The sequence below is a fragment of the Hyperolius riggenbachi genome, chromosome 9 (genome assembly GCF_040937935.1).
Source record: "Hyperolius riggenbachi isolate aHypRig1 chromosome 9, aHypRig1.pri, whole genome shotgun sequence".
NCBI lineage: Eukaryota > Metazoa > Chordata > Amphibia > Anura > Hyperoliidae > Hyperolius > Hyperolius riggenbachi.
In genome coordinates, this window is record NC_090654.1 from 293,526,064 (window position 1) to 293,552,171 (window position 26,108).

At 49.8% G+C, this 26,108-nt stretch overlaps 1 protein-coding gene across 1 annotated transcript in view; it reads right to left on the minus strand.

The window, feature by feature from the left end:
• FRMD6 (FERM domain containing 6) overlaps positions 1 to 17,972 on the minus strand; it is a 331,867-nt gene extending 313,895 nt beyond the window's left edge. Inside the window, exon 1 of the mRNA XM_068254762.1 lies at positions 17,513 to 17,972. The gene's annotated coding sequence lies outside the window, so the exon portion shown is untranslated. The remainder of the gene's footprint in view (positions 1 to 17,512) is intronic.
• Positions 17,973 to 26,108: the final 8,136 nt, after the last annotated feature.

The window sequence follows — 26,108 nt, forward strand, 5'->3', positions numbered from 1 at the left end:
TAGCTTCGATACCCAATAGTTGAATGGTGCAGATGGATTGTTAGACACAGCTACGCCATCTGACATGTAGTCCTTGACCATCTTCTCCAGGCGATCGGTGTTGGAGGTGGATCTGCACGCTTGCTGTTCAGTGGGCTGCTGCTGCATGGGTGTCAGAAAATTTTCCCACTCCAAGGACACTGCCGATACCATTCCCTTTTGGGCACTAGCTGCGGCTTGTGTTGTTTGCTGCCCTCCTGGTCGTCCTGGGTTTGCGGAAGTCAGTCTGTCGGCGTACAACTGGCTAGAGGAGGGGGAGGATGTCAATCTCCTCTCTAAAGTCTGCACAAGGGCCTGCTGGTATTCTTCCATTTTGACCTGTCTGACTCTTTCTTCAAGCAGTTTTGGAACATTGTGTTTGTACCGTGGATCCAGAAGGGTATAAACCCAGTAATTGGTGTTGTCCAGAATGCGCACAATGCGTGGGTCGCGTTCAATGCAGTCTAGCATGAATTGAGCCATGTGTGCCAGAGTCCTACCAGAATCCTCATCATCCTCTTGTGAGCGTTGTGATAGTTGTTGTGATGCATCATAGTCGTCACCTTCTTCCTGGTCTGCTTCTGCTGACCATTCGCGCTGAATTGTGGAAGTCCAACGTGCACCGCTCTGGCCCTCGTCAGTGGTGGCAGGAAATTCCTGCTCCAACTCCAGCTGTTCCTCCTCCTCTTCTTCGTCATAGCTGCTGGGGCCAGCGTTTCCTGAGGCGGATGGCCTGATGTTGGTACCATCACGCTGATCGTTTTCTCCTTCAGATTCCCCCAGTTGCATCATGACAGCTGTTTCCTTGATTTTCAACATTGACCTCTTCAGTAAACACAGCAGTGGTATGGTAATGCTGACTGAAGAGTTGTCACTGCTCACAAGCAACGTGGATTGCTCAAAATTTTGGAGGACTTGGCAGAGGTCCAACATGTTGGCCCAATCGGATCCACAGAAGCTTGGCAGCTGTCCGGATGTGCCTCGGTACTGCGCCGTCATGTACTGGACCACTGCACTCTTCTGCTCGCAAAAGCGGGCTAGCATGTGCAGCGTAGAATTCCAGCGCGTAGGGACATCACACAGCAAGCGATGGTGGGGGAGATTGAAGCGCTCCTGCATCTTGGCGAGTGCCCCCGAAGCAGTACTTGAATTTCTACAATGTTTGGCCACTCGTCGCACCTTCAACAGAAGATCGGCCACGCCTGGGTATGTCTTCAGGAACCGCTGAACTACTAGGTTCATCACGTGCGCCAGGCAAGGGATGTGTGTCAGCTTAGCCAACCTTAAAGCGCGAATGAGATTACTCCCATTATCACACACAACCATGCCCGGTTTCAGGTCCAGCGGTGCCAGCCACAAATCCGTCTGTTCCGTTATTCCCCTCCAAATTTCCTCCCCTGTGTGCTGCTTATCCCCAAGGCAGATCAGCTTCAGCAACGCTTGCTGACGCATGCCAACAGCTGTGCTGCACTGCTTCCACGATCCTACTGCTGCTGGTGCTGGGTTCGCGTTTCCGGATGAGGTACAGCTTTGAGATGCGTTGGAGGAGAAGGAGTCAGAGAGGTAGGTGCTGCTGTTGTTATCCAGTGGGAGGGACGGCGGTGCAGCTGTTTGCGGCGTGGGCAACACCCGCGCCGTAGCAGGTGAGGAATCGCTGCCAGGCTCCACAAGGTTCACCCAGTGCGCGGTAAGGGAGATGTATCGACCCTGGCCGAACGCACTCGTCCAGGTGTCAGTGGTGAGGTGAACCTTGCAGGCAACGTCATTCTTCAAGCTTCGGGTTATTTTGCTGACCACGTGCTCATGCAACTCAGGCACTGCAGAGCGCGCAAAGTGGTAGCGGCTGGGAACCACGTAACGTGGGATGGCCACTGACATCATGCCCTTGAAGCTGTTTGTCTCCACCACTCGATATGGCAGCATTTCGCAGGCCAGAAGCTTGGCTATGCTGGCTGTTACTGCCACGGCCCGGGGGTCATTTGCTGGCAATTTCCTCTTGCGCTCAAACATCTCCGAGACAGACAACTGAACCGTAGGGCTGCACACTGAAGGGCTGTTGGTTGTTGTGTTTGATGAACACTGGGAGACCTCAAGAGCACTACTCCGGAAAGTGACAGTGTCAGCGTCGTCTGATGTTTGTGAATGTTGTGAACCACGCAATGGCTGGGCTACTGCTGCTGCTGAGGCAGGTCTGGTGGTGAGTCTGGTGAACCCAAGGGAGGCAGTGTTGCTGGTACCCTGTCCTGTCGAGTTTGCCCACAGAGTGGGATGTTTGGATAGCATGTGGCGGCTCATGCTGGTGGTGGAGAGGTTGTTAATACTTTTCCCCCTGCTCAGGCGGGTCTTGCACACCTTGCAAATCGCCATGGTAACATCCTCAGTGCAGTCTTCAAAGAAAGCCCAGACTTTGGAGCACCTGCCTTGCTGGCGATTTCTGTTTGCGCCTCTTTTGCCTCTCACTTGAACTTCCACGCTTGTGGTGCCTGAAATTGCGCGCCGCCTACCTTGTGGCACAAGGCGAACTCGTGCAGCAGTGGGTTCTTCAACAGACTCATCTGTGCTGCTGCTACGACGGCGATGTTCTCGTTCACAAACAAAATCTGGGTCCATGTCCACATTGTCCATACCCTCCTCTTCCATCTCCTCAAACTCGTCATATGTCATTGTGGGGGGCCGCCGCCGTGGAGTAGAGCTCCCTAGAACAACCTCTGCGCAGCTCACTCCAATGTCGTCTTCCAGAGCTTCTCGGCCGACCTCGTGCAATTGCAACCCCTCCTGCCCAACTTGCTCTGGGATTTGGGTTTCAAAGTCCTCGGACTCGCCTTGCATTTCAGTGCCCGGTGCATTTCCCACAGTTAATGGTTGTGAATCCGGGCACAACATTTCTGGCTGTTCCTCCATTGACCTTTCAAAGGTGGAAGTTTGTTGGCCTGGGAATAGCTCCTGCGAATACCCCATTGTGTCCTGAGGTAATTCATCGGACTGGTTATCTGGCAGTTGTGTGCGTGGTGTCGCTGCCGGTTGTGTCAGCTTTGTGCCCACTGGCTCCTTGTAGCTGGCTGAGGACTCGGACCTCGTGCGTGATGTGCTGGTGCTGCTTAACCCACTGCTGGACGCTTGAGAGGTCATCCAAGTAATTATCTGGTCCTGTTCTTTTGGATCTGTGAGGGTTGTTGTCCTGGACAACATGGGCGGTATTGAGTGGGTTTTCTTGGGTGCTCCCCTGTGGCCTGTACGTGAACCGTCAGGGGAAACACCTCTTCCCTTGCCCCTCCCTCTTTCACCGGATTTCTTCCTCATTTCACTTATCCTTAAAGTACACGCTGACTGGCAGCAGTACAGTGGCAGTACAAAAATGCTATACAGTGGTGGGTGAGCGGTGTACCACTATTGCCAGCAGCGACACAGAGCACAATGCTATACAGTGGCGGGTGAGCGGTGTACTACTGTTCCCAGCAGACGCAGAGTGGCAGTAAACACAATGCTATATAGTGTGGCTGAGCCGTGTACACACAGTGGCAGTAAACAATGCTATATAGTCTGGCTGAGCCGTGTATGTACACAGAGTGGCAGTACACACAATGCTATATAGTCTGGCTGAGCGGTGTACACAGAGTGGCAGTAAACAATGCTATATATGTGGAGAGAAGAACCGAGAGCCAAAATATAGTGTAGTAGGTTTTGATAATGGGAAATTAAAGCAGAGTACAATAATATACTCACAAACACGGGTTACCTCCAGGTAACCACTATATAAGCAGGTGAGGAGATTAGCCTGTCCCCACTCAGGATTAAGAAGTCGCTCTCTGTAGGCAGGAGAAATGGGGTATCCCCCTCCACCCAGGGTGGATATTCGATATGTCAAAGACAGAGGCGCCAAAAGCATAAAACCAATATTTAAAAAGGTTAAAAATTGCTGAGGAGGCAGTGGTGGACTTACCTCCAGCAAGCAGACACAACAAGCTGTGTATTTAGTGCAAAATAAATTTATTGGTACACTCCGGGGGGCAGTCGCAACGCGTTTCGCAGGCAAAAGCCCGCTTCATCAGGCAATAGTGGACGGAGTACACAACTGTGGACAAGAGGCATAGTTGGTGTATATTCCCAGACATATACAAAGGCGAATATAACAGACAGAGTAGTGGTAATTGGTACAGAGTAAATAGAACGAATATACGGTGTCTACAATATAAGCAAGTATAGCAAGTACAGGGTGAGATCACTTAAATATGCGTATATTTATCTATACATATATAAAAAAGAACATATGTGCTAGCATATATAGTATCCGATGCTGGTATGGATAGGGGGATGGGGTATGCTGTAAAAGGATGAGAGTTAAGAAGTTTGGGGGTTTAAGGAAACTTAGTGGTATTTTCGTGATTACAGATATATTTCGTTTTTTGGTTTAGGGGATGAATAGTATAAAGTGTTTATGGGGGGATGCCAGGGTTAGTGGTCCATTATTATTAAAAGAGGGGGGAAAAAAGAGGGGACAATCCCCGGGTGACCTCAGCTTAAGGACGTGAAGCATTAGGGGTATGGGATGTGTGAGGGAGTAGTATGTTTCTTATGCCATTAAAATGCTATGGTGTGCGGGGTAGAAATGGGAGAGAGGGAAGGGTGTGCTCCGTGCGTGTTATGGTCCATGTAGGACTCGGCTGGAAATAGTAGGGAGAGTATTGAGAATCATTAGCTTAATCTGACACGGTGTAGTAAAAAACAATCATCCACTTACCAGCATTAGGTCCGGGTAACACCTGGCGCCTCGTTGTCATGGTGTCCCGGACCTGCTGTTTAAATGTGGCTCATTGATGTCAGAGCCTATCAGCGGGCGGGGGGGCGGCTCCTTTCATCCGCCTCACTCGTGCGTCCAAAGTGGCCGTCATGCTATATAGTCTGGCTGAGCGGTGTACACACAGTGGCAGTACACACAATGCTATATAGTCTGGCTGAGCGGTGTACACACAGTGGCAGTACACACAATGCTATATAGTCTGGCTGAGCAGTGTACACACAGTGGCAGTACACACAATGCTATATAGTCTGGCTGAGCGGTGTACACAGAGTGGCAGTAAACAATGCTATATAGTCTGGCTGAGCGGTGTACACAGAGTGGCAGTAAACAATGCTATATAGTCTGGCTGAGCGGTGTACACAGAGTGGCAGTACACACAATGCTATATAGTCTGGCTGAGCGGTGTACACAGAGTGGCAGTAAACAATGCTATATAGTCTGGCTGAGCGGTGTACACAGAGTGGCAGTAAACAATGCTATATAGTCTGGCTGAGCGGTGTACACAGAGTGGCAGTACACACAATGCTATATAGTCTGGCTGAGCGGTGTACACAGAGTGGCAGTAAACAATGCTATATAGTCTGGCTGAGCGGTGTACACAGAGTGGCAGTACACACAATGCTATGTAGTCTGGCTGAGCGGTGTACACAGAGTGGCAGTAAACAATGCTATATAGTCTGGCTGAGCGGTGTACACAGAGTGGCAGTACACACAATGCTATATAGTCTGGCTGAGCGGTGTACACAGAGTGGCAGTACACACAATGCTATATAGTCTGGCTGAGCCGTGTACACACAGTGGCAGTAAACAATGCTATATAGTCTGGCTGAGCGGTGTACACACAGTGGCAGTACACACAATGCTATATAGTCTGGCTGAGCGGTGTACACAGAGTGGCAGTACACACAATGCTATATAGTCTGGCTGAGCGGTGTACACAGAGTGGCAGTAAACAATGCTATATAGTCTGGCTGAGCGGTGTACACACAGTGGCAGTACACACAATGCTATATAGTCTGGCTGAGCCGTGTACACACAGTGGCAGTAAACAATGCTTTATAGTCTGGCTGAGCGGTGTACACAGAGTGGCAGTACACACAATGCTATATAGTCTGGCTGAGCGGTGTACACAGAGTGGCAGTACACACAATGCTATATAGTCTGGCTGAGCCGTGTACACACAGTGGCTGTAAACAATGCTATATAGTCTGGCTGAGCGGTGTACACAGAGTGGCAGTAAACAATGCTATATAGTCTGGCTGAGCGGTGTACACAGAGTGGCAGTACACACAATGCTATATAGTCTGGCTGAGCGGTGTACACAGAGTGGCAGTAAACAATGCTATATAGTCTGGCTGAGCGGTGTACACAGAGTGGCAGTACACACAATGCTATATAGTCTGGCTGAGCGGTGTACACAGAGTGACAGTACACACAATGCTATATAGTCTGGCTGAGCCGTGTACGCACAGTGGCAGTAAACAATGCTATATAGTCTGGCTGAGCGGTGTACACACAGTGGCAGTACACACAATGCTATATAGTCTGGCTGAGCGGTGTACACAGAGTGGCAGTACACACAATGCTATATAGTCTGGCTGAGCGGTGTACACAGAGTGGCAGTAAACAATGCTATATAGTCTGGCTGAGCGGTGTACACAGAGTGGCAGTACACACAATGCTATATAGTCTGGCTGAGCCGTGTACACACAGTGGCAGTAAACAATGCTATATAGTCTGGCTGAGCGGTGTACACAGAGTGGCAGTACATACAATGCTATATAGTCTGGCTGAGCGGTGTACACAGAGTGGCAGTACACACAATGCTATATAGTCTGGCTGAGCGGTGTACACAGAGTGGCAGTAAACAATGCTATATAGTCTGGCTGAGCGGTGTACACAGAGTGGCAGTAAACAATGCTATATAGTCTGGCTGAGCGGTGTACACAGAGTGGCAGTACACACAATGCTATATAGTCTGGCTGAGCCGTGTACACAGAGTGGCAGTACACACAATGCTATATAGTCTGGGTGAGCCGTGTACACAGAGTGGCAGTAAACAATGCTATATATAGCGTGGCTGAGCGAGGTACACAGTGGCAGTACACACAATGCTATATAGTGTGGCTGAGCGAGCGGTGTACTACTGTTCCCAGCAGCGACACACAATGACTGGGGGGACCCTGGCTAGCGTGGCTGGAGCGCGAACTACCCTGCCTGCCTACCCAAAGCTAAACCCACAGACAAATGGCGGAGATATGACGTGGTTCGGGTATTTATTTACCCGAACCACGTGACCGTTCGGCCAATCAGAGCGCGTTCGGGCCGAACCACGTGACCTGTTCGGCCAATCAGAGCGCGTTCGGGGTCCGAACCACGTGACCCGTTCGGCCAATCACAGCGCTAGCCGAACGTTCGGGGAACGTTCGGCCATGTGCCCTTAGTTCGGCCATGTGGCCGAACGGTTTGGCCGAGCACCATCAGGTGTTCGGCCGAACTCGAACATCACCCGAACAGGGTGATGTTCTGCAGAACCGAACAGTGGCGAACACTGTTCGCCCAACACTAGTCTGGATCAGGCCAGAGTAGTGGCAAATCATCCCGTGCCGGCGACGAGACCAGACAGAGACACGGAAGGTAAGTTCCGCCCCACTGCCAGCCACCGCACTTCATTCCGGAGGGGAGAGCACCCTGAGGTGCCGCTCTCCTTCCCTCGCTCTCTCCTCCTGGGGGGGGGGGGGCACCTGGCTACCTGGCTACATATACTGGGCACATATATCCCTGGCTACATATACTGGGGACATATACACCTGCCTACATATACTGGGGACATATACCTCTGGCTACATATACTGGGGACATATACACCTGCCTACATATACTGGGGACATATACCTCTGGCTACATATACTGGGGACATATACCGGGGACATATACACCTGCCTACATATACTGGGGACATATACCCCTGCCTACATATACTGGGGACATATACTCCTGACTACATATACTGGGGACATATACACCCTGGCTACATATACTGGGGACATATACCCCTGCCTACATATACTGGGGACATATACTCCTGACTACATATACTGGGGACATATACTCCTGACTACATATACTGGGGACATATACACCCTGGCTACATATACTGGGGACATATACCCCTGCCTACATATACTGGGCACATATACCCCTGCCTACATATACTGGGCACATATACCCCTGCCTACATATACTGGGCACATATATCCCTGGCTACATATACTGGGCACAACTGGCTGTTTGTCATTATGTGCATTTACTTGTGAAAAGCTGTCTCTTATTATGTGCATTTACTGGTGAAAAGAGGTTTCTCATTATGTGCATTTACTGGTGAAAAGCTGTCTCTTATTATGTGCATTTACTGGTGAAAAGCTGTCTCTTATTATGTGCATTTACTGGTGAAAAGCTGTCTCTTATTATGTGCATTTACTGGGGAAACGCTGTCTCTCATTACCTGCATTTACTGGTGAAACGCTGTCTCTTATGTGCATTTAGTGGGGAAACGCTGTCTCTCATTACATGCATTTAGTCTACGTGTCACAGAGATCTGAACGTTTGGTTTGATGTGTCACAACTCCAAAAAGGTTGGGAACCACTGATCTAAGGAATCACATGTGGGGTGACGCTACGTCGTTAAACATTAGATAGAAGTAATGCCAGAATTAACCCTTTTTAATATCGGACTGTGTCAAACACCGTCCAACATAGGAAAATCGGCAGCTGCTAGATGGAGCTGTTTTCGGATCTGGCATAGGGTCATCCCGCACAAAGACTTCCTCTTCGGATCAAAGGGCCGGACTATGTGCATCTAGTGCTGCTCGAATACCCCTTTTCAAAATCCGGATCCGATACCCAGATATATCCGATCCGGGTCGGATATTCGAGTTCAAAATGTTCTGATCCGAATCGGATATCCGACCTCAGTATCCGGGATATCCGGCCGGATTCGGATATCTGGATAGAAAAAACGGAAGTGGCTTTTAAGGCTACTTTCCCACCAAGACTTTGCGTTTTAGGGGACGTTATGGTCGCATAACATGCCCCTAACGCAACGCATGGTGGTGTTGAAGTTGGACGTCAGATTGAGCTGCGTTATGCAGCTCTCAAAGCAGCCGCTCCAGGTTAGTGATAGGAAGTCCGGATCTTTTTAAGGATTCGGATCATTTGAATCAAATCATTGAAAAGATCCGGATCTTTGAACCAAATCATTTGAATCATTTTACTAGGGAAGCAGACTGGGGGTGAAATGACTAGCAGGACAGGACTTTCCTTGCACTGTACATTCTGTATGTTCCTGTTTCTTCCAGACAGACATCCACTGTGAACCGAATCTTTCACTGTGATGATCCGGATGATTTGACTCACAAAAAAGATCCGGATCAAATGAACGATTCGTTCATGATCCGGACAACACTACAGTCCCACCAAGAGTCACCACAGTGCAGTGAATATTAATTAGCCATGTGGCTGGCTGTGGAGGAGGAGGGGAGACCTCCTCCTCCAACATTACTGAGCATGTGCAAACAGTCTAACATGGCTTAGCCCAGTATAACGTACAGCATGGAGCACTTTGTGTAAACGTGCTGTGTTACTATGTAAGGCAAGGTGTGCACTGTGAACAGCCCATTGATGTTACAGTGCTGTGAGTTAGGCTGTGTTACTGGCTGCTGTAACGTGGGACTTTAATGTCCCACTGTGAAACCAGCCTAAATTGCTTTAAAAACATTTTTTAGGGTAAATGAGGCATGTAGCATCATTATTTTGTAAAGGGGAACACTAATTGATGATGTGGGGACTTAAAACCCCCCCCTAAAAAAAAAAAATGGCCTAGGTTCCAGACAGCGGTCGTGCAGCCCACATTGTGTCAGTCATGACAGTCTTCAGCCAAGACACCTCCAAAAAATTACGCAGCAATTGTGTTTTGGGTTGAATATAGGTGGTATCAGTGGCCTATGGCACCCTGGCCTGGCGGTGGGAGCTGCACAGGCAGCAGGAGCAGGGCAATGCAGCAGCAGCAGGTGTAACGTAACACGTGGCAATTGGCACTTAACACGTGACACGTGCCAAGTGACATGTGACACGTGCCAAGTGCCGAGCGAAAGTCAGACAGCAGGGGAGAAGACACTAGTGCACACTAACTGTCACACTGGTACTGCTCACAGCACAGCAGTTCTGTAGAAAGCTAACACAGTAGTACTACTACTCTAACAACTACTAGCACTGACTGCAGTACTACAGTACTAACTACACAATAGCACAGTAATCCTATCCCCTAATCCCTAACCTAACCTATACCTAAGGTTAATAGCTGGCCAGCAGGCAGCAGCTGGCCTGGTCTGTGCACAGCACACACACAGACATGTAGCAGCTGCCTGCAGCACACACTCTGACTGTTACACAAATAACATCAAGCTAATTAATGATTTAACAATAGTGTAGTGATAGTGAAGGGGTTAATCACTGAACAGCTTTCGGTTTATCACTGCTAGGCCAGCAGCACTGGCGCACACACTCTGACTGTCATACAATGACATCAATCAAGCTAATTAACGATTTAACAATAGTGTAGTGATAGTAGTGAAGGGGTTAATAATTGAACAGCTTATCACTGTGTACAGCCCTTGGCCCAGCAGCACTGGAGCACACACTCTGACTGTCATACAATGACATCACTCAAGCTAATTAACGATTTAACAATAGTGTAGTGATAGTAGTGAAAGGGTTAATCACTGAACAGCTTTAGGTTTATAACTGTGTACAGCCCCCTTGCTAGGCCACCAGCACTGGAGCATGTCTCTCAGTGAGCCTTCAGCAAGCTAAGACGATATGTCTCATCATGGCAGCCCTCCTTATTATACAGGGGGGCTGGTCAGTGTTCCTTTCTGTGATTGGATGCCAGGGTTTAGGCTGGGAGCCCTCTGATTGGCTCAATGAGGTCAGGTGGGGCTGGCCAGGGTTCCCCTCTGTGATTGGTTGCTAGGGCTTCTGCTGGGAGCCCTCTGATTGGCTCCAGGACGTCATCTCCTTAGTTACAGTATTTCGGATCCGGATATCTGCAATATCCGCGTTATGCGCCCAAATATCCGCTATATTACGCTATCCGAATTGGATAGCGTAAAAAAGTTTGGATATCCGGGTTACCCGGATATCCGGAATCCTGATGAGCAGCCCTGTGTACAACACTCTAATCACCGCAAGCCTCATCTCCCGCTGATGTGTCGCGTAATATATACAGTATATACTAGCCACCTTAGCCTAGGGCTTTAGCGTATTACCGCCGCACGTGCACACGCGCACCCGCTGCACATGCGCACCCGTCCACCCGCGCACACACCCACCCAGCTGACTGGCCCAGTCCTCCTGTCCCAACGGTCCGTGCTGCGCACATGCGTAGCAACAAAAAGTATGGACCCAGGGACACAGAGACAGTGTATGCAGCGACACTTGTCTCGTATTAGGTAGGATTATGTGTACATTTGGGCTAATCCCTATGGACACCATTGCCAGATCTAGTTTGGCACAGACTATGTCAAACCTCTCCAGCACCACACAGTCTCCGCGTAATAACAAAATTATTCTGGCGCACATGCAAAGGGCGGGACCTGCAGCACGCAAGCTGGCTCTGGCCCTGCCTCCGGCCACAGATGTCAGGTCACTTCCCTGCTCCAGTGGGAGGAGATACAGACCCTCCAGATCACGGCTGCCACAGCAAATACCAATGGCCCATGAAACGCACCCCCTCCCAGCACACTGGAAAAAAAATTACGTTGAAATTTAAAAAATACGTTTTGGGGAGGATGTGGATGAAAAAATATTGGAAAGGGTTGAAGGCGTACCCTACTGGGAGAGCAGCGCCTGCAGTCACAGGAGGGCCCTGCGCTGTGGGGGTCCCAACAAGGGGCTCTTGTAGCCATAATTGTTATGGGGAAGTCATGATGGGCCCTGGCAGGTGGGCCTCAGGCTGCAGAGGTCATCAGAGGGGTGGGAATGTTGGGGGGGGGGGGGGGGGGGGGAGAAAGTAGCCCCATTAAAGGTTTTGCTGGGGGCCCTATGTTTTCCAGTTAGGCTTCTAGTTGAAAAGACTCGGAGGTTGGTGAAACTCCCCGATGTTTTGACGTGTGATTTTGTACCAAAAGAGAGAATATTTTGAAGCGTTTCTTTATATTGTAAGCATTTTTGCGGATCTCTTAGAAGTCGCGGTCTTGCAAGCTGTTCCACAAAGTTTTTTTACTTGTGGCTTCCCCCAGCCCCCTGCAAACATCCTGTCCCATGCCGTCACTCCATGATCTTCCGATCCCCCGCCGTGGCACAGTTTCAGCCAGTCCCCGAGCCAGTGCACCTGCGCGGCCCTGGCCATGCGCGTCCTCGATCGCACTCCCGTCCCTCCCTGTGGCCGACCTGGGCATGTGCAGTATGCATACTTTAAACTTGGGTACGTGTAGTGCGCCATCGAGGACACGCATAGCCAGGGCCGGGCAGGTGCACTGGCTCCAGGACTGGCTGAAACTGAGCCACGGCGGGGGATCAGGTGACCGGTGAGTGACCGCATGGGAAAGGATGTTTTGCAGGTAAATGAAACTTTTTTTCTTAGAACTTAGTTAAGGTTCACTTTAACCCATAAAAAATGCTTGTTCTCTCCTTCATGTACCCTAAATAAACTGGTGAACAAGATTTAGAAAAAGTGAAAAAAAAAAAAAGGATCAAATCTCAGAATCTGTGCTCTTTATAAAAGGAGCCCTGTGATGTCACTTCCTGTTTGGAAGGCTGAAGAGGTCGGACTTGTTACAGCAGGCTTCCTGCCATGTGCTCTGCATGATGTAGGTGAGTTGCAGCAACAGGAAACCGTACATAACCCCCTTGTTTCGAAATCAACATCAGAAGGTCATAGGTTTTTAAAAAAAATATGCATTTTAAGTTCTGCTTTGCCTGGGGCAGGTCATTATCTAGTTTGGAGGCTGGGTAGCTACAGAGTCGGAGGCCCCAGTAAAAAGTCACACCTGCCCCCAACTCCCTCCTCCACTATGCAAATTGTCTCACCAAGAGCCTCCATCTCTGTGGCCCCTTATTCCTCTCTCTCCCTCCACCCAACCCATTTTAACCTTTAAAATATTAATTGATAAATCATATAGTTGGCGTTGCCCTGTTGCAAAATCTTTCCTCTCCCCCGATTTATATTCTGAAACGTATTACAGATTGTGACATCTCTAGTTCTGCCAGGTGATCTCTGCAGAGTGTTTGTGTCTTAGAATTTTCACAATAATGCCTGATCTCTTGGAATTGCTCTGGGAGGAAAATTCCACATAGCTAAACAGCCTAGGCTAAGCATCACTGGGAGGATGGGGCTACATACCAACGTACAGGAATTTATAGTAGGTGTTTCTGATACTGAAACCAGGAAAATTACCATAAAATCGGGTATTCTCAGTGGCCTAACTAAGGAGCTTGGGGCTCCAGTGTGAGTTTTACATGGGGCCCCAAGCACTCGATTGATATGGAGCCCCAAAACCTACCAAGGACAGCTGCAGGGTCAGAGAGGTGTAAGCAGGGGAGGGGACAGCTGCAGTGTCAGAGAGGTGTAAGCAGGGGAGGAGACAGCTGCAGTGTCAGAGAGGTGTAAGCAGGGGAGGGGACAGATGCAGTGTCAGAGAGGTGTAAGCAGGGGAGGGGACAGCTGCAGTGTCAGAGAGGTGTAAGCAGGGGATAGGGACAGATGCAGTGTCAGAGAGGTGTAAGCAGGGGAGGGGACAGCTGCAGTGTCAGAGAGGTGTAAGCAGGGGAGGGGACAGCAGCAGTGTCAGAGAGGTATAAGCAGGGGAGGGGACAGTTGCAGGGTCAGAGGTGTAAGCAGGGGAGGGGACAGCTGCAGTGTCAGAGAGGTGTAAGCAGGGGAGGAGACAGCTGCAGTGTCAGAGAGGTGTAAGCAGGGGATGGGGACAGCTGCAGTGTCAGAGAGGTGTAAGCAGGGGAGGGGACAGCAGCAGTGTCAGAGAGGTATAAGCAGGGGAGGGGACAGCTGCAGTGTCAGAGAGGTGTAAGCAGGGCAGGAGACAGCTGCAGTGTCAGAGAGGTGTAAGCAGGGGAGGGGACAGATGCAGTGTCAGAGAGGTGTAAGCAGGGGAGGGGACAGCTGCAGTGTCAGAGAGGTGTAAGCAGGGGATAGGGACAGATGCAGTGTCAGAGAGGTGTAAGCAGGGGAGGGGACAGCTGCAGTGTCAGAGAGGTGTAAGCAGGGGAGGGGACAGCAGCAGTGTCAGAGAGGTATAAGCAGGGGAGGGGACAGCTGCAGGGTCAGAGAGGTGTAAGCAGGGGAGGGGACAGCTGCAGTGTCAGAGAGGTGTAAGCAGGGGAGGAGACAGCTGCAGTGTCAGAGAGGTGTAAGCAGGGGATAGGGACAGATGCAGTGTCAGAGAGGTGTAAGCAGGGGAGGGGACAGCTGCAGTGTCAGAGAGGTGTAAGCAGGGGAGGGGACAGCTGCAGTGTCAGAGAGGTATAAGCAGGGGAGGGGACAGCTGCAGTGTCAGAGAGGTGTAAGCAGGGGAGGGGACAGCTGCAGTGTCAGAGAGGTGTAAGCAGGGGAGGGGACAGCAGCAGTGTCAGAGAGGTATAAGCAGGGGAGGGGACAGCTGCAGTGTCAGAGCGGTGTAAGCAGGGGATAGGGACAGCTGCAGTGTCAGAGAGGTGTAAGCAGGGGAGGGGACAGCTGCAGTGTCAGAGAGGTGTAAGCAGGGGAGGGGACAGCTGCAGTGTCAGAGAGGTGTAAGCAGGAGAGGCTACAGCTGCAGTGTCAGAGAGGTGTAAGCAGGGGAGGGGACAGCTGCAGTGTCAGAGAGGTGTAAGCAGGGGAGGGGGCAGCTGCAGTGTCAGAGAGGTGTAAGCAGGGGAGGGGACAGCTGCAGTGTCAGAGAGGTGTAAGCAGGGGAGGGGACAGCTGCAGTGTCAGAGAGGTGTAAGCAGGGGAGGGGGCAGCTGCAGTGTCAGAGAGGTGTAAGCAGAGAAGGGGACAGTTGCAGTGTCAGAGAGGTGTAAGCAGGGGATAGGGACAGATGCAGTGTCAGAGAGGTGTAAGCAGGGGAGGGGACAGCTGCAGTGTCAGAGAGGTGTAAGCAGGGGAGGGGACAGCAGCAGTGTCAGAGAGGTATAAGCAGGGGAGGGGACAGCTGCAGGGTCAGAGAGGTGTAAGCAGGGGAGGGGACAGCTGCAGTGTCAGAGAGGTGTAAGCAGGGGAGGAGACAGCTGCAGTGTCAGAGAGGTGTAAGCAGGGGATAGGGACAGATGCAGTGTCAGAGAGGTGTAAGCAGGGGAGGGGACAGCTGCAGTGTCAGAGAGGTGTAAGCAGGGGAGGGGACAGCTGCAGTGTCAGAGAGGTGTAAGCAGGGGAGGGGACAGCTGCAGTGTCAGAGAGGTGTAAGCAGGGGATAGGGACAGATGCAGTGTCAGAGAGGTGTAAGCAGGGGAGGGGACAGCTGCAGTGTCAGAGAGGTATAAGCAGGGGAGGGGACAGCTGCAGTGTCAGAGAGGTGTAAGCAGGGGAGGGGACAGCTGCAGTGTCAGAGAGGTGTAAGCAGGGGAGGGGACAGCAGCAGTGTCAGAGAGGTATAAGCAGGGGAGGGGACAGCTGCAGTGTCAGAGCGGTGTAAGCAGGGGATAGGGACAGCTGCAGTGTCAGAGAGGTGTAAGCAGGGGAGGGGACAGCTGCAGTGTCAGAGAGGTGTAAGCAGGAGAGGCTACAGCTGCAGTGTCAGAGAGGTGTAAGCAGGGGAGGGGACAGCTGCAGTGTCAGAGAGGTGTAAGCAGGGGAGGGGGCAGCTGCAGTGTCAGAGAGGTGTAAGCAGGGGAGGGGACAGCTGCAGTTTCAGAGAGGTGTAAGCAGGGGAGGGGACAGCTGCAGTGTCAGAGAGGTGTAAGCAGGGGAGGGGGCAGCTGCAGCGTCAGAGAGGTGTAAGCAGAGAAGGGGACAGTTGCAGTGTCAGAGAGGTGTAAGCAGGGGAGGGGACAGCTGCAGTGTCAGAGAGGTGTAAGCAGGGGAGGGGGCAGCTGCAGTGTCAGAGAGGTGTAAGCAGAGAAGGGGACAGTTGCAGTGTCAGAGAGGTGTAAGCAGGGGAGGGGACAGCAGCAGTGTCAGAGAGGTATAAGCAGGGGAGGGGACAGCAGCAGTGTCAGAGAGGTGTAAGCAGGGGAGGGGACAGCTGCAGTGTCAGAGAGGTGTAAGCAGGGGAGGGGACAGTGCAGTGTCAGAGAGCTGTAAGCAGGGGAGGAGAAAGCTACAGTATGAGAGAGGTGTAACAGAGTACAGTTTGTTAAGGATTACCACTATGCACCTATAGAGGTGATCATTACCAGCACAGCACTAATGAAAAGCTAATAAGATGGCTGAAGGAGAGTCCCTAGTGGACCCCTCTGGTTCATGCACCCTGGTGCGTGCGGTCCTCTGCACCCCCATTTCTACGCCACTGGTTATCCTGAATAATTTATTACATTCTGCTACATGTCCTTACAGTGCTTCTTTAATATCAATAAAGAGTCAGCATAGCTGCAGGGCCCTAAGTGAACCCTCTGCAGCAGGGGCCCTGGTGCACTGACAATGTCTGCAACCCCTATTCCTATACCACTGCTTGCACAGTATATTCTAACATCCAGACTGCATCGACTTCCTCCACACGTGATCCTAGATTGCAGAGCAGGATCATCCACCAGGCAACCTAGGCAGGTGCTTGGGGCCTAGTGGGTGTCAAGGGGCCCACCAGTCACCTTCTCTGACCTCTCTCCACTTTAGCTTACCAAAAGGACCCCAGGGGGGGGCGGGGTCAAATCTACTACCTTGCTTAGGGCATCATTACATCTTAAAGGACCACTATCACAAAAAAGTAGACAGTTAAAGAGAAACCGTGACTAAGAATTGAACTTCATCCCAATCAGTAGCGGATACCCCCTTTTACATATAAAATCTTTTCCTTTTCACAAACGGATCATCAGGGGGGCGCTGTATTGCTGATATTGTGGTGAAACCCCTCCCGAAGGGTGATGTCAGCACCTCACAGCACTGAGGTCTTGACATCACACTGTGGGATCCTTGTTGCATTGTGGGAAATAACAGCTGTTTACAAATGCCTAAAAAGCAAGCAGCATCTCCTTCCACTGACATCACCTGCCAGCAGTAAAAATGTCACCATGTGATAAATGTCAGAATGTAAATCAGGTAGAGGAAAGATTTTACAATGGGAAAACCCTGACTAAATCATTTATACATAATTATTGTAAAAATGAAGCACTTTTTTTTATTACATTATTTTCACTGGAGTTCCTCTTTAAAATCTGACAGAACTGACAGCATTTCAGAAAATGCTGTTGAAAACAAAGAAAACCCTGAGAATCCCCCATGAGGAGGTGGACTGGCTCAAACCTTGTCAGTTCTGTCCGATTTTAACTGCCTACTTTTTTGCGACAGTGGTCCTTTAATTAATCTCTGCTAGATTGGTGGCATTAGATAGTGAAGGACCAGTGACACGGATTGTCCTTTGTCCTCTGTGAAGCATTGCAGAAATTGAGGCAGAGCTATACAAACAGATAACTACAAAAAACAACAATAGTAGTAATAGCTACTCAAAATAAAATAACCTCAACAGAGCTAATGGAGCAGGGACTTACCTTCTGCCTGAATCCTGCACGTTCCTTGTAGGATAACCAAACTTACATGCAAAGTTCCATGTGAGCCAGAACCATAAATATGAATCCGATATGACAGCGAATTTACGATTCTATCCAAGCCTGATCTGCCCACATCCACAAGTCCATAGCGGCTTACTGAGGGGTGCTGATCCTATCAATCCTCCATAGCTAGATGCTGGGAGGGGTGCTGGGGGTGCTGATCTCACTGCAACCACAAGTCCTTAGCGGCCTACTGAGGGGTGCTGATCTTACTGCATACACAAGTCCTTAGCGTCCTCCTGAGGGGTGCTGGGGGTGCTGATCTTACTGCAACCACAAGTCCTTAGCGGCCTACTGAGGGGTGCTGGGGGCGCTGATCTCACTGCATCCACATGTCCTTAGCGGCCTACTGAGGGGTGCTGATCCTATCAATCCTCCATAGCTGGAGTCCAGCGTGGGACATTCAATCCTGCGGAATCAAACGTGAGCTCTCTGTGAGATCAGAAGAGGCAGAGCTGTAAATCCCTAATTATTCCGCAGGTAGATCACGTCCTTTCGAGCAGAATCGTCAAGCCAGGACTTGCAGGATTGTGGAGGAAGAAGATAGCTGGATTACTGGGTGAGCAAGAGTGCAGGTTTGCATAATGATGGCTGTGTCATTACATAAAGCTAATGAGGTGAAAATGAGCACCTGTTAGAGACAGAAAGGCGGGAGATGGCTTCGCTGACTTTCCTGAAGCACACCTTGCATGAGAGCAGGCGGATCAGGGAAGTCAAATCACCTGGTCCATCTGCAATGCTTGCCTCAGGTGAGGGATTCAGAGAGGATTCAAGCCAGAGGGTGCACTTGTCAAACACTACAGTACGTCTCAAAAAGTTTACAGTTTTATTTTAGACATTGAATAACCAGATAATTGACCCAGAACCACTAGGAAAGTATAATGCATAGCTTTTTGGGAGCCCTGTCCCTCTGTCCCTGTTTCCTCCTCATTTGTCCCTCTTTCAGGACTTTGTCCCTCTTTCTATGTAAATACATATATTTCTCTACTAAAAATGTGTTTGATTGACTGTAAACTTTATTCCCATCCTTTAAATTGATAAATTACTTAATTTTAAAATGTTAAAATAAAGGAAAATGAACCAGGATAGATAGGACCAGTGTGGTTTGAATTATAAAATAACATATTTTTCCTATGAAATCTCTATTATATGCGTGACTAGGGATGTGACGGGGCGTGATTAGGGGTGTGGCAAGGGTGTGGCTTAAGTGTCCCTCTTTCTCATCTCAAGAAGTTGGGGTATGATAATGGCCTAAGAAAGACCGTAAAGCCCTCTTTACAAAAAGCGATGCTCAATATAAGTTGCCTTCTTATAACAGAAGATATTTGCGATCATTCAGCTTTAAAGCTGTTTGTGTAGCAGCCTCTCACTGAGGGGTGATCATTTGTGCTGCATTTTGGCTCAGTGGCTGGTGGGAAAGAGATTATTGCTCCCTCAGTCAGATTATTGCTGCTGTCTGCCCCCTCCTTTCCAGGATGTGAAAAATCTATTGAGAGTTTCTAAGGACAGGTAAACCCCGCCCACATCAAGGCAGCAGACAGTAATGTCACATTGCACACCGCCCCCCAGAGGCTGAAAGTGGCAGTCTCACAACATTCATTTTGTGAGCCTCCAACAAGCGGAATTGCAGTCAGAACATTTACACTGTTTTGTGAAAAAACTATAAGGAAAATATTGAAGACAGTTATAGTGGGGTTAGTGCTACCCCATAATCTTCAATTTTGCATATATATATATATATATACACTTCTGCGTAGCTTTTGTCCCCTGCAGTATATATTGTGCGGTTCTGCGTAGCTTTTGTCCCCTGCAGTATATATTGTGCGGCTCTGCGTAACTTTTGTCCCCTGCAGTATATTTTGCGCGGTTCTGCGTAGCTTTTGTCCCCTGCAGTATATTTTGCGCGGTTCTGCGTAGCTTTTGTCCCCTGCAGTATATATTGCGCGGTTCTGCGTAGCTTTTGCCCCCTGCAGTATATATTGCGCGGTTCTGCTGAGCTTTTGTCCCCTGCAGTATATATTGCGCGGCTCTGCGTAGCTTTTGTCCCCCTGCAGTATATATTGCGCGGTTCTGCGTAGCTTTTGTCCCCTGCAGTATATATTGCGCGGCTCTGCGTAGCTTTTGTCCCCCTGCAGTATATATTGCGCGGTTCTGCGTAGCTTTTGTCCCCCTGCAGTATATATTGCGCGGTTCTGCGTAGCTTTTGTTCCCTGCAGTATATATTGCGCGGCTCTGCGTAGCTTTTGTCCCCTGCAGTATATATTGCGCGGTTCTGCGTAGCTTTTGTCCCCCTGCAGTATATATTGTGCGGTTCTGCGTAGCTTTTGTCCCCTGCAGTATATATTGCGCGGTTCTGCGTAGCTTTTGTCCCCTGCAGTATATATTGTGCGGTTCTGCGTAGCTTTTGTCCCCCTGCAGTATATATTGCGCGGTTCTGCGTAGCTTTTGTCCCCTGCAGTATATATTGCGCGGCTCTGTGTAGCTTTTGTCCCCTGCAGTATATATTGCGCGGTTCTGCGTAGCTTTTGTCCCCTGCAGTATATATTGCGCGGTTCTGCGTAGCTTTTGTCTCCTGCAGTATATATTGTGCAGTTCTGCGTAGCTTTTGTCCCCTGCAGTATATATTGCGCGGTTCTGCGTAGCTTTTGTCCCCTGCAGTATATATTGTGCGGCTCTGCGTAGCTTTTGTCCCCTGCAGTATATATTGCACGGTTCTGCGTAGCTTTTGTACCCCTGCAGTATATATTGCGCGGTTCTGCGTAGCTTTTGTCCCCTGCAGTATATATTGTGCGGTTCTGCTGAGCTTTTGTCCCCCTGCAGTATATATTGTGCGGCTCTGTGTAGCTTTTGTCCCCTGCAGTATATATTGTGCGGTTCTGCGTAGCTTTTGTCTCGTGCAGAATATATTGCGCGGTTCTGCGTAGCTTTTGTCCCCTGCAGTATATATTGTGCGGTTCTGCTGAGCTTTTGTCCCCTGCAGTATATATTGCGCGGTTCTGCGTACCTTTTGTCCCCTGCAGTATATATTGTGCGGTTCTGCTGAGCTTTTGTCCCCTGCAGTATATATTGCTCGGTTCTGCGTAGCTTTTGTCCCCTGCAGTATATATTGTGCGGTTCTGCTGAGCTTTTGTCCCCTGCAGTATATATTGCGCGGTTCTGCGTAGCTTTTGTCCCCTGCAGTATATATTGTGCGGCTCTGCGTAGCTTTTGTCCCCTGCAGTATATATTGCGCGGGTCTGCGTAGCTTTTGTCCCCTGCAGTATATATTGTGCGGCTCTGCGTAGCTTTTGCCCCCTGCAGTATATATTGTGCGGCTCTGCGTAGCTTTTGTCCCCTGCAGTATATATTGCGCGGTTCTGCGTAGCTTTTGTCCCCTGCAGTATATATTGTGCGGTTCTGCGTAGCTTTTGTCCCCTGCAGTATATATTGCGCAGTTCTGCGTAGCTTTTGTCCCCCTGCAGTATATATTGCTCGGTTCTGCGTAGCTTTTGTCCCCTGCAGTATATATTGCTCGGTTCTGCGTACCTTTTGTCCCCTGCAGTATATATTGCGCGGTTCTGCGTAGCTTTTGTCCCCTGCAGTATATATTGTGCGGGTCTGCGTAGCTTTTGTCCCCTGCAGTATATATTGCGCGGCTCTGCGTAGCTTTTGTCCCCTGCAGTATATATTGCGCGGTTCTGCGTAGCTTTTGTCCCCTGCAGTATATATTGCGCGGCTCTGCGTAGCTTTTGTCCCCTGCAGTATATATTGTGCGGCTCTGCGTAGCTTTTGTCCCCTGCAGTATATATTGCGCGGCTCTGCGTAGCTTTTGTCCCCTGCAGTATATATTGCGCGGTTCTGCGTAGCTTTTGTCCCCTGCAGTATATATTGCGCGGCTCTGCGTAGCTTTTGTCCCCTGCAGTATATATTGCGCGGCTCTGCGTAGCTTTTGTCCCCTGCAGTATATATTGCGCGGTTCTGCGTAGCTTTTGTCCCCTGCAGTATATATTGTGCGGTTCTGCGTAGCTTTTGTCCCCTGCAGTATATATTGTGCGGTTCTGCTGAGCTTTTGTCCCCTGCAGTATATATTGCGCGGTTCTGCGTAGCTTTTGTCCCCTGCAGTATATATTGTGCGGTTCTGCGTAGCTTTTGTCCCCTGCAGTATATATTGCGTGGTTCTGCGTAGCTTTTGTCCCCTGCAGTATATATTGCGCGGCTCTGCGTAGCTTTTGTCCCCTGCAGTATATATTGCCCGGTTCTGCGTAGCTTTTGTTCCCTGCAGTATATATTGCGCGGTTCTGTGTAGCTTTTGTCCCCTGCAGTATATATTGCGCGGCTCTGCGTAGCTTTTGTCCCCTGCAGTATATATTGCGCGGTTCTGCGTAGCTTTTGTCCCCCTGCAGTATATATTGCGCGGTTCTGCGTAGCTTTTGTTCCCTGCAGTATATATTGCGCGGCTCTGCGTAGCTTTTGTCCCCTGCAGTATATATTGTGCGGTTCTGCGTAGCTTTTGTTCCCTGCAGTATATATTGCGCGGTTCTGTGTAGCTTTTGTCCCCTGCAGTATATATTGCGCGGCTCTGCGTAGCTTTTGTCCCCTGCAGTATATATTGCGCGGTTCTGCGTAGCTTTTGTCCCCCTGCAGTATATATTGCGCGGTTCTGCGTAGCTTTTGTTCCCTGCAGTATATATTGCGCGGCTCTGCGTAGCTTTTGTCCCCTGCAGTATATATTGTGCGGTTCTGCGTAGCTTTTGTCCCCTGCAGTATATATTGCGCGGTTCTGTGTAGCTTTTGTCCCCTGCAGTATATATTGCGCGGCTCTGCGTAGCTTTTGTCCCCTGCAGTATATATTGCGCGGTTCTGTGCAGCTTTTGTCCCCTGCAGTATATATTGCGCGGTTCTGCTTAGCTTTTGCCCCCTGCAGTATATATTGCGCGGTTCTGCGTAGCTTTTGTCCCCCTGCAGTATATATTGCGCGGTTCTGCGTAGCTTTTGTCCCCCTGCAGTATATACTGCGCGGTTCTGCATAGCTTTTGTCCCCTGCAGTATATATTGCGCGGTTCTGCATAGCTTTTGTCCCCTGCAGTATATATTGCGTGGTTCAGCGTAGCTTTTGTCCCCTGCAGTATATATTGCGCGGTTCTGCGTACCTTTTGTCCCCTGCAGTATATATTGCGCGGTTCTGCGTAGCTTTTGTCCCCTGCAGTATATATTGCATGGTTCTGCGTAGCTTTTGTCCCCCTGCAGTATATATTACGCGGTTCTGTGTAGCTTTTGTCCCCCTGCAGTATATATTACGCGGTTCTGTGTAGCTTTTGTCCCCTGCAGTATATATTACGCGGTTCTGCGTAGCTTTTGTCCCCCTGCAGTATATATTGCATGGTTCTGCGTAGCTTTTGTCCCCCTGCAGTATATATTACGCGGTTCTGTGTAGCTTTTGTCCCCCTGCAGTATATATTGTGCGGTTCTGCGTAGCTTTTGTCCCCTGCAGTATATATTACGCGGTTCTGTGTAGCTTTTGTCCCCCTGCAGTATATATTGCATGGTTCTGCGTAGCTTTTGTCCCCCTGCAGTATATACTGCGCGGTTCTGCGTAGCTTTTGTCCCCTGCAGTATATATTGCGCGGTTCTGCGCAGCTTTTGTCCCCTGCAGTATATATTGCATGGTTCTGCGTAGCTTTTGTCCCCCTGCAGTTTATATTGCGAGGTTCTGCGTAGCTTTTGTCCCCTGCAGTATATATTGCGCGGTTCTGCGTAGCTTTTGTCCCCTGCAGTATATATTGCGCGGTTCTGCGTAGCTTTTGTCCCCTGCAGTATATATTGTGCGGTTCTGCGTAGCTTTTGCCCCCTGCAGTATATATTGCGAGGTTCTGCGTAGCTTTTGCCCCCTGCAGTATATATTGCGTGGTTCTGCGTAGCTTTTGTCCCCTGCAGTATATATTGCGCGGTTCTGTGTAGCTTTTGTCCCCTGCAGTATATATTGCGCGGTTCTGCTGAGCTTTTGCCCCCTGCAGTATATATTGCGCGGTTCTGCGTAGCTTTTGTCCCCTGCAGTATATATTGTGCGGTTCTGCGTAGCTTTTGTCCCCCTGCAGTATATATTGCGCGGTTCTGCGTAGCTTTTGTCCCCCTGCAGTATATATTACGCGGTTCTGTGTAGCTTTTGTCCCCCTGCAGTATATATTGTGCGGTTCTGCGTAGCTTTTGTCCCCTGCAGTATATATTACGCGGTTCTGTGTAGCTTTTGTCCCCCTGCAGTATATATTGCATGGTTCTGCGTAGCTTTTGTCCCCCTGCAGTATATACTGCGCGGTTCTGCGTAGCTTTTGTCCCCTGCAGTATATATTGCGCGGTTCTGCGCAGCTTTTGTCCCCTGCAGTATATATTGCATGGTTCTGCGTAGCTTTTGTCCCCCTGCAGTTTATATTGCGAGGTTCTGCGTAGCTTTTGTCCCCTGCAGTATATATTGCGCGGTTCTGCGTAGCTTTTGTCCCCTGCAGTATATATTGCGCGGTTCTGCGTAGCTTTTGTCCCCTGCAGTATATATTGTGCGGTTCTGCGTAGCTTTTGCCCCCTGCAGTATATATTGCGAGGTTCTGCGTAGCTTTTGCCCCCTGCAGTATATATTGCGTGGTTCTGCGTAGCTTTTGTCCCCTGCAGTATATATTGCGCGGTTCTGTGTAGCTTTTGTCCCCTGCAGTATATATTGCGCGGTTCTGCGTAGCTTTTGTCCCCTGCAGTATATATTGCGCGGTTCTGCGTAGCTTTTGTCCCCTGCAGTATATATTGCGCGGTTCTGCGTAGCTTTTGTCCCCTGCAGTATATATTGTGCGGCTCTGCGTAGCTTTTGTCCCCTGCAGTATATATTGCGCGGTTCTGCGTAGCTTTTGTCCCCTGCAGTATATATTGTGCGGTTCTGCGTAGCTTTTGTCCCCTGCAGTATATATTGCGCGGTTCTGCATAGCTTTTGTCCCCCTGCAGTATATATTGCGCGGTTCTGCGTAGCTTTTGTCCCCTGCAGTATATATTGTGCGGTTCTGCTGAGCTTTTGTCCCCTGCAGTATATATTGTGCGGCTCTGCGTAGCTTTTGTCCCCCTGCAGTATATATTGTGCGGTTCTGCGTAGCTTTTGTCCCCTGCAGTATATATTGCGCAGTTCTGCGTAGCTTTTGTCCCCTGCAGTATATATTGTGCGGTTCTGCGTAGCTTTTGTCCCCTGCAGTATATATTGCGAGGTTCTGCGTAGCTTTTGTCCCCTGCAGTATATATTGTGCGGTTCTGCGTAGCTTTTGTCCCCCTGCAGTATATATTGCGCGGTTCTGCGTAGCTTTTGTCCCCTGCAGTATATATTGCGCGGTTCTGCGTAGCTTTTGTCCCCCTGCAGTATATATTGCGCGGTTCTGCGTAGCTTTTGTCCCCTGCAGTATATATTGCGCGGTTCTGTGTAGCTTTTGTCCCCTGCAGTATATATTGCTCGGTTCTGCGTAGCTTTTGTCCCCTGCAGTATATATTGCGCGGTTCTGCGTAGCTTTTGTCCCCTGCAGTATATATTGCGCGGTTCTGCGTAGCTTTTGTCCCCTGCAGTATATATTGTGCGGATCTGCGTAGCTTTTGTCCCCTGCAGTATATATTGCGCGGCTCTGCGTAGCTTTTGTCCCCTGCAGTATATATTGCGCGGTTCTGCGTAGCTTTTGTCCCCTGCAGTATATATTGCGCGGCTCTGCGTAGCTTTTGTCCCCTGCAGTATATATTGCGCGGTTCTGCGTAGCTTTTGTCCCCTGCAGTATATATTGCGCGGTTCTGCGTAGCTTTTGTCCCCTGCAGTATATATTGCGCGGTTCTGCGTAGCTTTTGTCCCCTGCAGTATATATTGTGCGGCTCTGCGTAGCTTTTGTCCCCTGCAGTATATATTGCGCGGTTCTGCGTAGCTTTTGTCCCCTGCAGTATATATTGTGCGGTTCTGCTGAGCTTTTGTCCCCTGCAGTATATATTGTGCGGCTCTGCGTAGCTTTTGTCCCCCTGCAGTATATATTGTGCGGTTCTGCGTAGCTTTTGTCCCCTGCAGTATATATTGCGCAGTTCTGCGTAGCTTTTGTCCCCTGCAGTATATATTGTGCGGTTCTGCGTAGCTTTTGTCCCCTGCAGTATATATTGCGAGGTTCTGCGTAGCTTTTGTCCCCTGCAGTATATATTGTGCGGTTCTGCGTAGCTTTTGTCCCCTGCAGTATATATTGCGCGGTTCTGCGTAGCTTTTGTCCCCTGCAGTATATATTGCTCGGTTCTGCGTAGCTTTTGTCCCCTGCAGTATATATTGTGCGGTTCTGCGTAGCTTTTGTCCCCTGCAGTATATATTGCGCGGTTCTGCGTAGCTTTTGTCCCCCTGCAGTATATATTGTGCGGCTCTGCGTAGCTTTTGTCCCCCTGCAGTATATATTGCGCGGTTCTGCGTAGCTTTTGTCCCCTGCAGTATATATTGCGCGGTTCTGCGTAGCTTTTGCCCCCTGCAGTATATATTGCGCGGTTCTGCGTAGCTTTTGTCCCCTGCAGTATATATTGC